Genomic DNA, 12,863 nt, shown 5'->3' on the forward strand with positions numbered 1-12,863 from the left:
TTTCTTGTGAATCTCTTCTTTCTCTATCTCTCTTTCCTTTTTTCTTTCTTTCTCTTCAACTCAAATTATTTTTTCTATCTTTTTGTTTTAATTCCTATCACTTACATGGAGGGGCAGGAGGGGTATCTAGTACTTAAATATAACAGGTGGACCAAATGACAATATTTCCTAGATACCAAAGCAGACTTTTTGTCACCATGTCAACTTTATTGTTCTTTTCTGTTTATCATATCGGCAATAAAAAAATATTCCAGACTTTGGAGAGAAGATAAGTTTCTTAAATCCCATGTCATAAACCCCACCTAACTCTTGGCCTGTAAGCAAGGTGAATTGGTTACTTCGTTACAAGTGCGGACATCCCCCTCCCCATGCCACTAGGTTAGACACAAAGTCAGGTGTAGGTCTGATAAAAGTGTAGCTGAATATGTTATTATAATGCCAAAGACACAGTACAATAATAACAAAAGAAATTTGTAATCTAGAAATTTGACATGTCAGCTTAAATGCTAATTAGGCCCAACTTTTAAAATCTCACAAAAATAATTTTTGATGTGTTAGATAATGAGGATATTCAGACGAAATACAAAGTTTAATTCGATAAATAAATACTATTATCATAGCTTATCTCTCTTATGTTTAACTATGATTCATGCAGTAAAAAAATACTCCCTAAATACAAAGGTAGCAAAGGGGAGAGGTACTTTTGTTCTAACACAAAACCATTTCTGAAGTCCTTAATGGATTAATATATAATATTAATATAATAACATCTATAAAATAGATTATCACATTAGGAGAGACATGTTTTCAAATAACGATACTGTGATTTTCTGGGGGTCAGTCACTAATGAGCAAGCCAATGTAATCGGCAAAAAACAATTATCAAGGGAGATAATTACGTCTCTACAAATATCCCTCTTTAAACAGCTTCAAGAATCTAAAAGTCCTGTTTATGTTGCCATCATGACCAAAAAAAGAATGGGAGACAATGTTACAGAATGGATTGAGAGAGAAAGAGAGCGAGAGAGAGAGAGAGAGAGGAGTAAATGTGGAGTGTAGACACGTTTACCAGAACCGAGGGTCAGCTGACCAGATTACGTATGAGTGACGTGGTCAGGTTGGCTAGATCTGCGAGACTGGATTTGGGCTTTGAAGAAGACGGACGGCTTAATAGCTGTTCCCTCCCCTTCACTGGGGGTGGGGGACGCTGACGTGTTCAAAGCAAACAAGATTCACTTCCATATTCTGTGTCGACATCTGGAAGGAGAATAAAATCTATAAAACCAATTCATCGTCTTGGAGTGATAAATCTTCATCTAACAGGTACCAGTCTCCCTCCAAGAGAAAATGAATTCCAGATGGATCAACATCGACGACACATGAAGTAAGGTATGTCGAAGAAAATGCATGTAACACACACACAACCGCATATGAAACTAGATGATCATACGCACACGGAATTCTTTTATGACACGCATAATCCCCTTTTATGTTATACACTAAACGTCAATTTGGTGCCCCTCTATGATAACCCTAGTGAGAACTTCAATGATAACCCTATGTAACAGACTTGAAAATTTGAAAAGGGATAATTTAGGAATTTAAAGTTTGTGCACACATGGTGATTTTCAAGCAACATAATTATGAGAAAAAATGAAAATTATGTTAACGAATGCTTTGCTCATCTAATGAGACAGCCAAATCTAGTTTTCTAAAGCTGATGCTGGAGATGGGATGGTCATAAAAATGTTCATATTTAGCCGTGTAGCATTCAAAACATTCTTGTTCAATAAAGACTGATACCAAATCTCTCTCTTACTTTCTCTCTCTCTCTCTCTCTCTCTCTCTCTCTCTCTCTCCCTCTCTCTTTATATACATATATATATATATATATATATATATATATATATATATATTTAGGCAGAATTTAATTATTCGTGCATATTTTATTGAAGAGGATCTTCGTTCTTCTTTTTATGATCTTTCTTTCGAATTTTTCTTGTTTTCATACAAGTATTTTTGTTGTGGGATCCAAAGTTCTTATAAAGTCCCTTAGTTTACCGAACGTTTTCGGTCTCGATTGACCATCATCAGGGTTGTTCTTCCCGTGCATCTTACTTATTGATTGATTTGTTCTCTGTCGTTTTACTGTTTTTATTACTAATTTACTATGTGTAGTTTCGCCTAATTTGAATTTTTTTTCCTCCTCTTCACCTTTATCATGTTAGAATAGGTGGAGAATTCGGCTGCTGTTGTCAAAGTTTATTTTATTAATGGTTGGGTTTTTAATTTTTATTATTAATGCTTCTAGCATTGTTAGTCATTGGTAATTATTGCAAGTTTTTAATATGTTAGTGTTATTTTTTAAAAGTTCTTTGTATTGTTTCGAGGTGGTGTTTATTATGTTATGTTCTTGTTCGAGGTGTTTGCAAATAGCGCTGGAGGTGTTCTGATGTCCCGTGAGACGTCTTCCAAATGTAGTGCGTGTATGGCCAATATAGTTCATATTTTTCGAGTAGCAGTCCTCGAGGGGGCATTTAAACAAATAAACTGCATTGACCATACTCATTTTATCGGTTGTATCGTTGTTATTATTCTTTACTACTAGGTTTTTCGTATGGTATTTTTTATAATATATTATTGGTTTTATTTTGTTAGGATTTTTTATTTTTATGTATCTTTTTATAATATTTTTGATGGTGATTTCGAAAAATTTGAAAGAAAGATCATAAAAAGAAGAACGAAGATCCTCTTCAATAAAATATGCGCGAATATATATATATATATATATATATATATATATATATATATATATATATATTCAGACACGGTAGTATTTGAATATATGGTTAAGTGTTAGTTTTACTCGTTTAGAACTGCTTTAAAGCTTCACCGCTCACTCATTTTGCATCCAAACTTCAAACAATTTTTTTTTACAGTCCATAGGCCACCTTCTCAGCTATATTTGGAAAAAACAATTTTCAATTTTCGTTCAGTTAAACAAAAGTTATAATAAAATTACTGTATTCAAAACTTATCTGAATCTATAAGGAACAGAGGGACGTTTTGTTTTTTGATTGGCATAGCAACCAAATCTGTTATGCTACCTCAAAATCAGCTGGATATAAAAAAAAACTGTCGCTAATAATTCACTGCTGTCCCATCTGCCACTCAGCTGTACTGTCACTAATAATTCACATATAACAAGTGAAACAGAGAGAGAAAAATTTATTTCAAAGCAAAGCTTGGGAAAATCATGGATTACATAGAAAAATGCAAGCATGAAAAATAATATTGTTAAGATTTAAACATGGAAAAGTAAAGGACTAGTTGTTAAAACTGGAAAAGAAAAAGACAAGATATTCTAGTAAAAAACATAATGAGTTTATAACTTAAAATGTTGCAGTATCAATTAAGAATGGATTATATAATGTTAAATTGAATTTAAAAAAAAATTCTTAATACTCCAATATTTTAAATTATAAATTAAAATTTTTTACTAGAATATTTTGTTTTTTTCTTTTCCAGTTTTAACAACTAGTCCTTTTATTTTTCTGTTTAAATCTTAACCATATTATTTTTCATGCTCGCATTTTTCTATGTAATATATATATATATATATATATATATATATATATATATATATATATATATATATATATATATATGATGGATGACCGCGTCCCTTGTCGAGACGAAGTAGGTTCGTTTCACAGTCGGATTTTGGCGCGGTTTGCTTGATCTGTGTTGGTTAATAGAAATTCTTGTGTGCGGGGCGTTTGCTCAGTCGGTAGAGTGCTTGCCTCGCATCCAAGAGACTCGGGTTTCGAATTCTGAGTTTGGATGTGTCTAACTGATGAGCCCAAATGAGGGCGAAACTCGAGTCTTGAACTTCTGGTTCATTGACTGTCATGGCTCTTGTGGGCTGCGACATTGTTTGGCTGTGGAATTTATTATATATAATCTCTCACATTCTGAAAGTGGAATTTATTTATATATATATATATATATATATGAATGTGACCTTGTATGCATGTGTATGTATGTTGAACGATCTCTACCAAACTACTCTGTCAATTTTGGATTTGCAGAATTAAAACTTGATACATAGGGGATTTGGACTTGTGGAACAAATTTGATTTAATTTTTAGCCAGTAAAAATAGCTGTTAAGGGGTAAAAATTGAAAAATTAGAATTTGTCAGGCGTATTTCAACTAAACATGTATCTTCTATGTGTGCAGAAATATACATCTATATGTTTACTATGTTAATTTTTAGAGTTTTGATATGCATATGAACTTAGCTTATATGATAACAAATAACACTGGAGAGTTGTATGTTTTGGTTTCAATTCTAGCTGATGGCACCCAGGTTATATTTATTTTTTTAACTTTTGAAATCACTACTATATAGTAGTGATTGGATACAATATAATAATCAATACAGAATTGGTTCTATAATAATAAATACGAAGACGGCAAAAAATAAAATATCATATTTAAGTGTATTTTATGACTGGGCAATGTTGGGCAACGTGCTTGTCTATTATTAAAGTAGCTAAAAATGGTTGAATCATTCTACCACTCTTGAAATTACATAACTCCTGATAAAATTCATTACCTACAGACGACTCAGATATGTTGGTAGGTGCTCGACTGAGCTCCAATCTCTGCCCCACCCCTACAAAATATTCACATCAAGAACTTGTTTAACTACCACTACTACAAATAACCTTTCTTTCTTCCTCTGTATACCTGAAACCAAACAAAATTTTCAAGAAGAGTTTTCTTACAAAAACTTCCCATCACAATACAATGGGACAACTTCTTTTCTGGCTACAACATGGTTGTCTTCACCTAAACAAATCCTCACCAAGTAATACTCTTAAGTAATCAAATTCTCCTTATCCCACTCATTGTTTCCAATCATCTCATAATATGGTTCATTATCCAACGAAATTTCAAACGGAATTCCTTATTTAATCATAAATAACTTGTTCCATCAGCCAACAGGGTTCTGTTGCATCCAAAGAAAAATGTTTGTGGATCAGTCTGTTGTGTTGGATGTTGTCAATACTAAGAGCCAGATAGAAAGAAAGGAAGTTGCCGTGCGTTTAATCTTTTTATTAATTCTGTCATGTACTCTACTCACCTGAGAAATAGCCTCTGATTAGACAAGCCAGAAGGGGAGTTGAATGCCTGCGTCGATCAGCACTGAGCTTCTAAACCAAAGATATTCAAACTAGTAAACCGCAAAGTATTGCAGCTGCCTGTAATGGTGGCCGCTACACACCGCATAAGGATAATTATTTTTTAAATTTAAAATATTTATAAGAATATAAAACTAAAAAATTAAATGGTTTAAACAACAAACAAGTGCAGAATCTCTTTCAATAAATAAACATGTTATTTATTGATTAAAATTCAATTCAATATTTCAATTCATAATAGAACCTTCGGGTTTGTATTACTGTACACATAGATTCGAAAAAGTTGTCAAAAAACAAATATATAACAAATAAATGTTATCAAAGGCAAGATAAGTTACTTTTCTACCTAACTGGATATAGTTTTTGTGTTTTTATTCAATGTAACATATTTATTCATCTCGAAAAACATACAGTGTTTACCGATGTATTCGAAAATTCAAGATGGCGTCTTATTCTCTCTTTAACACAGTAAGTGTGGGAAAAGATGTTATAAATAAAAAAACCGGATAAAATACTGTTAAAAACTCGCTCAATATATGTTACCGTGACATAGGTTGACATATATTCGGCGGGTTTTTAATAGTATTTTGTATAGTTTTTTATTTATAACACCCTTTTCCATACTTACGGTGTTAAAGAGGGTGTGAGACGCCATCTTGAATTTTCGAATACATCGGTAAACACTGTATGTTTTTCGAGCTGAATAAATATGTTACATTGAATAAAAACACAAAAACTATATCTAGTTTGGCAGAAAAGTAACTTATCTTGCCTTTGATAACATTTATTTGTTATATATTTGTTTTTTGACAACTTTTTCGAATCTATGTGTACAGTAATACAAACCCGAACCTTCATAAGGAAAATCCAGTTTTTTCTTTTTCTGATGAAGATTCTGTCATGAATCGAATTATTAAATTTACTTTTAATAAATAGATATGTTTATTTATTTATTGAAAAAAAATCTGCAAGAAATAAACCAAAATGGTGACAGAAACTCAGTAAATGTCACTGTAACATTTATTGGATGGTTTCTAAGCACCATTTTGGTTTATTTCTTATTTTGAAGTGATAATCGAGTCTTCATAGATATCACAGCCATCTTTTCTTGTTCGCCGGCAGCCTTCAACATTACTCGTTTTTCGAATCGAATAAACATTTTACATTAAATAAAAACACTAAAAACTTATCCAGTTAGGTAGAAAAGTAACTTATATTGCCTTTGATAACATTTATTTGTTATATATTTGTTTTCTGTGTTTTTTGACAACTTTTTTGAATTTATGTGTATAGTACCCCCCCCCCCCCCAAAAAAAAATATTTGATAATTTGTGTGATTTTTGGAATATGACATCTTTGTTCCGTGACGAGTACATTATATAATAAAGTTTTTAAAAGATTTTTTTTCTGTATTTTTGTTTTTAAAGCATGCTTAATTCTAAATAAGCACCTTGCTTTTATTTTATATTTTACATCGGGATGGTAACTTTTCAATTCCACTTTTAACGGAGATAAATTAGGTTGTTTCGGCCATCCGTAACTATAAAAGGTGAATTTTCATAAGCGAAACCGTGTCAGCAGAACAACAATGGCGTTGACTATGCTTACTACTTGTTTCTTCAACTCTTACTGCTACTATTATTATTACTGCTACTATTATTATTACGGCTACTACTGTCATTTCTTCTTTTTTATGTTTACTTTTTTTATTTACTTTTTTGTTTACTATTTTTTTTCGCACGTTTCTAACCAGATTAGCGACAACAATTCCTCCGATGAAGGGCCCCCGCAATGGCGGAGTCAAGCAGGGGAGACGGGTTCTCCACCCTCTTTTTCCTATAAGGAAAAATAAAGGATGTGACCGATAAGTTCTTTTTGTGTCACCCATCGGTCATCCTCGGGGGTTTTGTTTGTCTTAGAGTGTTTTTAGCAGGTGCCCAGTGACGACCCGGGAAATCCTTTCTTCCTTTTGTAGTTTGTGGCTGTGGGTCTTCAAGAGAAGTGTTGTTGTTGTTTTTGTTGTTGTTATTATTAGTAGTAGCAGCAGTCGTAGAATTGCGATACCATGAAAAAATAAAACTAAAGTTATTCCGTTATTTTTGAGAATGTGTGTCCTTAAAGGTTACAGGTCTAATTGGGTTGTGGAGGAGAGGAAGCTTGTTGGGATAATAAAGGAAAGGAAGAAGAAGAAGAAGAAGAAGAAGAAGAAGAGAGACAGACAGAGAGACAGAGAGGGGCAAAGGTGATGGAGTTGAAGGAGGCACAGTTTCTGCACGGAAAAGAAGAATTTATATGGAAGAATAAGTGTATTTTCACAATTCACACGCACACACATATACACGCATACACACAGATGGTTTATCAATGTGCAGGCGAGACGAACACACAGACACACTCGTAAATATCAATGATTGCTTTTAATGTCAATATTATTTAAAACGTTTCTATTTAGTTTACATTACGTCATATCAACACCTTTGCTTTATTTAATGCCGCAACACAATTTGTCTGTTTTACGGCATATGAACCCTTTATAGAGAATTATTGGTATTTTTTTACGAGCTACCCCAGCGTTGCATAAACACCCCCAGCCTCCTCGTGTTAAAAACGGCTTTCGGAATAAACACTCCCAACCCCGAAAGTCGTTCCTAACATGGGGAGGTTGGGGGTGTTTATTCCGAATGCCGTTCTTAACATGGGGAGGTTGGGGGTGTTTATACTACGCTAGGGCAGGTTGTAAAAAAATACCGAATTATTTTAAGCCCAAACAATCCGATTCGTTTATTGGTGTAGTTTGTCTATTTTGCAGATGCAAACTAGGGCCCATGAGGTTGTGCGTATTTGCATATTTTACTGATTGCCTTGCATTCAAGGATACACCAATGATTAAATAGTCTATTAACATAGGATATGCGATTCTTTCTAGAAAAAGTAATGTCCAGTTCAAATAGCGGCGCCATGCTGAAATATACGTGTATGTCCAAAATAGAGTTTGATATCTTTCTTTCGAAATTAGCTGGAATTCCATGAGGGCAAATGCATTTTGGGTTTAGATAAATTAACGTAGATTATAGTCTCAATGTAAGCTGTTGGTATGTGGATAAAGTTTGCATGTGCAATGATTTATATCTCTGTGAGTTATGTAGCAAATTACAGCTTTGAACTAATTGTGGTTTCTGATTTACATATGTTTGAACTGAGTCAGGTGTGAAATGGACATTGTTGAGTGTCGTCCAGTGATTTGTTTTTTGTATTTGAAAGGATGTACACCACAAGGGATTTTTAATGAAATGGAGAAAACGTATGGTAATGATGTCCTATCATCTGATCTTGTAAAACGCTGGCATCATGAATTCAAACATTGTGAGTTAGGAGTAGTGTTGAAACGATTAATCGAAATCAGAACTTTTAGGGATATCAAAAGCGGGAATTTTAGGGTGTCGAAATCAGTAAAAAATGTGCCTATTTTCCGATGCCAAAAACGAGTCCTTTGACTTTTTTATTTGATTTTATTCAAAACAAAATCTTCCACTGGTGGTAGTAATGAAAAAATGATAAATATTTATTGATTTAAATCTGCTAATAAAACTAACATCTTTAGATCATCCTACGCAAATATATTTTTATGTTTGTGAAAATATCTGCACATTTTTATGGTAATCAGGAAAAAATAACAATTTTATATTTAAATATTTAGAGATTTATAAAAGAATCAGGATTGGAATTGGTAATTGTATCGGAATTGGGAATTTAGTGCAAAATCAGTAATTGTATCAGAATCGGGAAAATATTGGAATCGTCCCATCACTAGTTAGGAGCATTACTTATTGAACGTCTCTCGTATAAGAAACATTTCCAACCACAGATTATGATAGTCGATTGCACCCATCTCGATAATCCAACATTTATTTTGGATTAACATTTTCAGGATATATGTAGTAGAATAAGTACATGATATTGTTGTTTCTACTGGGTTAGAAAACTTCTCGCATTTGCTAGCATCCATAAAAAACACCATTCGCGGTGTTTGGAGTATTGTTTCCACATCTTGGCTGATGCATCAACTATTAGGTTGTGAAGAAAGTTCTTGCAGAATTTAAAATTTTGATTTCAAATGATGTATTTTCGAATAAATCTTTGTTATAATACCTTTATTCTATCCATCATTTTAAAGAGAGTTTTTTGTTCTATCTAATCGTTAAAATTACAATCGTTTTAAAACAATTCTGTCTTCTTTTCAGAACATTGAATACAAGATGGAAAAAAAAGTAAATTCACACAATTTTCTTATTTCAATTCAAGCTAGGCCAAAAAGCTCATTGAAACAGCTCACAATATCAACAAAGTGTTTGGCCCAGGAACCACTACTGAAAGTACAGCACAATCATGGTTTTTGTGGCCGTGAAAAGAGTCTTGAAGATGATAAGCATAGTTATTGGCCATCAATGTTGACAACGATCAATTAAGAGCCTTAGTCAAAGCACAACTGTTTGAGAAATTGATTTTGAATTAGATGTAATGTATACGATTTTCAACCACTTGAGAGAGATTGAAAAGACAAAAAAATTGATAAATGGTTGCCTCACAAATTGAAAAAGAAATGCCATTGTAAAATATCATCTTCCCTACAACAACAACAACAACAACAACAGAATGATCCATTTCTCGACCATGTTGTGACTTGTGATGAAAAGTGGGTTCTTTATGACAACCAGCGACGCTCAACTCAATGGTTACATGCAGACAAAGCCAGAGTTGCACCAAAAGAAGGTCATGCTGACTGATTGGTGGTCTGTCACCGGTCTCTCATCCATTACATTTTTTTTTAATGCAAGCGAAATCATTACAGCAGAAAAGTACTGCCAACAAATGGAGGAAATGCATCAGAAACTTCGACAACAACTACCAGCATTAATCAACAGAAAAGGCCAAATTCTCCTCCACGACAATGCTTTACCGCATGTTGCTAAACTGACCCTTAAATGAATTAGGCTACAAAACTTTACCTCATCTGCCATACTCTGCAGATCTTTTACCGACGACCACTTTTTCAAGTATCTTGACTACTTTCTGTGTGAAAAATCTTTCAAAAACTTAAGCGATATCAAAAACGCCTTCAGTGACTTCATCGCCACCAGAACGCAAGATTTTTACGTTACTGGCATAAATATACTTGTTTTGCGTTGGTAAAAGTGTGTTGATTATGATAGTGCTTATTTTGATCAATAAATTTTTTTTTGAGCTGAGAAGTTAAAAACTGCAAGAACTTTCTTCTCAACCTGATACTAGTTGTAATTGATAGGGTAAAAAAATGAATTTCTAACAAAATAGCTCCCGTACTGGCTATCGAACCTCAGCCTTGTTGCCTCAGCGTTTCCTTTTTGTTTTCTTTATTGTCAGGATATTCTGTGAGAAATTTTTTGGAACCTGCCCCTTTTTCAAGCCTTCAATGAACTGTGAACAAAGTTCTTGGAAACAGTGAACTAAAATGAATATTTTCAGATTTAGCCACCAGCGAATACTTATCCCCATGCTTGTGATAGCGTCTATTGTTTTTTTTTTATAAATTAAAAAGTAAGGAAAAGGAATGAGAAAAGAAAGCAAGTGAGTATTCTTTAATTAAATCTGCTTGTCTGGTGTAGGTATGGTTCATTGTCTGTGGTCAATGAAGTTTCTTGTGTGTAGGCGTTTGATGTCTTTTTATTTTTGTTATAAATAAGCATCATCATCATATCAAATCCAAAAATTCTATTGTTGGCATTGGTTTCCCCGATATTTTTCTAGTCAGAGCTTTTTCTAGAAAGACATAGGATACTTACAAGAGGGACCACGTGAAGGTTGCCAAAATTCTAAGCGAAAGTGATTTTTGTGAAACAAGCTGTGCAGCACCTTTCATGTATCATGCATTATATATGTCTTACCTTTATCTTTGACAAATCTTTTCTGCAAGAAAATAAATGAACACAAGCATGTATATTCTGCAAGGATTGAGCATATAGATATATGGATAATTTTCAAAAAATATTTATTATGAATTTAAAGCTCACTTATATATTTATATTAATATTATTTATAGCTGGGCTCTTTAAGAAAAATAAATTAAGTTGCGGGTTTGTATTACTGTACACATAGATTCGAAAAAGTTGTCAAAAAACAAATATATAACAAATAAATGTTATCAAAGGCAAGATAAGTTACTTTTCTACCTAACTGGATATATTTTTTGTGTTTTTATTCAATGTAACATATTTATTCAGCTCGAAAAGCATACAGTGTTTACCGATGTATTGGAAAATTCAAAATGGCGCCCGACACTCTCTTTAAAATGGTAAGTTCAGGAAAAGATGTTATAAATAATAAACTAGACAAAATACTGTTAGAAATTCGCTCAATATATGTTACCGTGACATAAGTTGACATATATTCGGTGTTTTTTCAATAGTATTTTGTCTAGTTTATTATTTATAACAGCTTTTCCCAAACTTACCATGTTAAAGAGAGTGTCGGGCGCCATTTTGAACTTTCCAATACATCGGTAAACACTGTATGCTTTTCGAGCTGAATAAACATGTTACATTGAATAAAAACAAAAAAAAATGTATCCAGTTTGATAGAAAAGTAACTTATCTTGCCTTTGATAATATTTATTTGTTATATATTTGTTTTTTGACAACTTTTTCGAATCTATGTGTACAGTAATACAAACCCTAAGTTGCTTAATTTAAGCTCAAAATGCAAGTTTCTATCCATGTGATTTTTTGAATACTGTAAGACAGTTTACTTGGTGTCCGTCTGAAAGGCATAATAAGGTTTATTTCTCTTATTTTTGCATAGCTATTGGAGTTGGCCACATTGGTTTGAATATTGAGATTTAAGCTAAAGGATGACATATGTAACCAGCTGAGCAACTATTTCCACACTGACGATTCCGAAAGGGTAAACGTGTATATATGAGAATAAAAGCAGTAATAAAAATATTATTAGACAAATGTTCATAGCTCACTTTAGACCCTTTAACCGAAGTAAAATAATTTGTTTAATGATAGCTAAAATGTGAGTTCCTGTCGATGTGATTTATCGAACATTGTGATATCATATTAAATTAAATAGTCTATTAACATAGGATATGCGATTCTTTCTAGAAAAAGTAATGTCCAGTTCAAATAGCGGCGCCATGCTGAAATATACGTTTATGTCCAAAATAGAGTTTGATATCTTTCTTTCGAAATTAGCTGGAATTCCATGAGGGCAAATGCATTTTGGGTTTAGATAAATTAACGTAGATTATAGTCTCAATGTAAGCTGTTGGTATGTGGATAAAGTTTGCATGTGCAATGATTTATATCTCTGTGAGTTATGTAGCAAATTACAGCTTTGAACTAATTGTGGTTTCTGATTTACATATGTTTGAACTGAGTCAGGTGTGAAATGGACATTGTTGAGTGTCGTCCAGTGATTTGTTTTTTGTATTTGAAAGGATGTACACCACAAGGGATTTTTAATGAAATGGAGAAAACGTATGGTAATGATGTCCTATCATCTGATCTTGTAAAACGCTGGCATCATGAATTCAAACATTGTGAGTTAGGAGTAGTGTTGAAACGATTAATCGAAATCAGAACTTTTAGGGATATCAAAAGCGGGAATTTTAGGG

The 12,863-nt window shown here is 32.9% G+C and overlaps 1 long non-coding RNA gene across 1 annotated transcript in view; it reads left to right on the forward strand.

Annotated features, from left to right (window-relative positions):
* Positions 1–1,106: 1,106 nt before the first annotated feature.
* Positions 1,107–12,863, forward strand: part of LOC145290071 (uncharacterized) — a 28,160-nt gene continuing 16,403 nt past the window's right edge. The window contains exon 1 of the long non-coding RNA XR_013869315.1: positions 1,107–1,389. This is a non-coding gene — a long non-coding RNA (uncharacterized LOC145290071). The remainder of the gene's footprint in view (positions 1,390–12,863) is intronic.

This window comes from Euprymna scolopes, chromosome 2, assembly GCF_053919585.1.
Source record: "Euprymna scolopes isolate OS-2025 chromosome 2, ASM5391958v1, whole genome shotgun sequence".
Taxonomy (NCBI): domain Eukaryota; kingdom Metazoa; phylum Mollusca; class Cephalopoda; order Sepiida; family Sepiolidae; genus Euprymna; species Euprymna scolopes.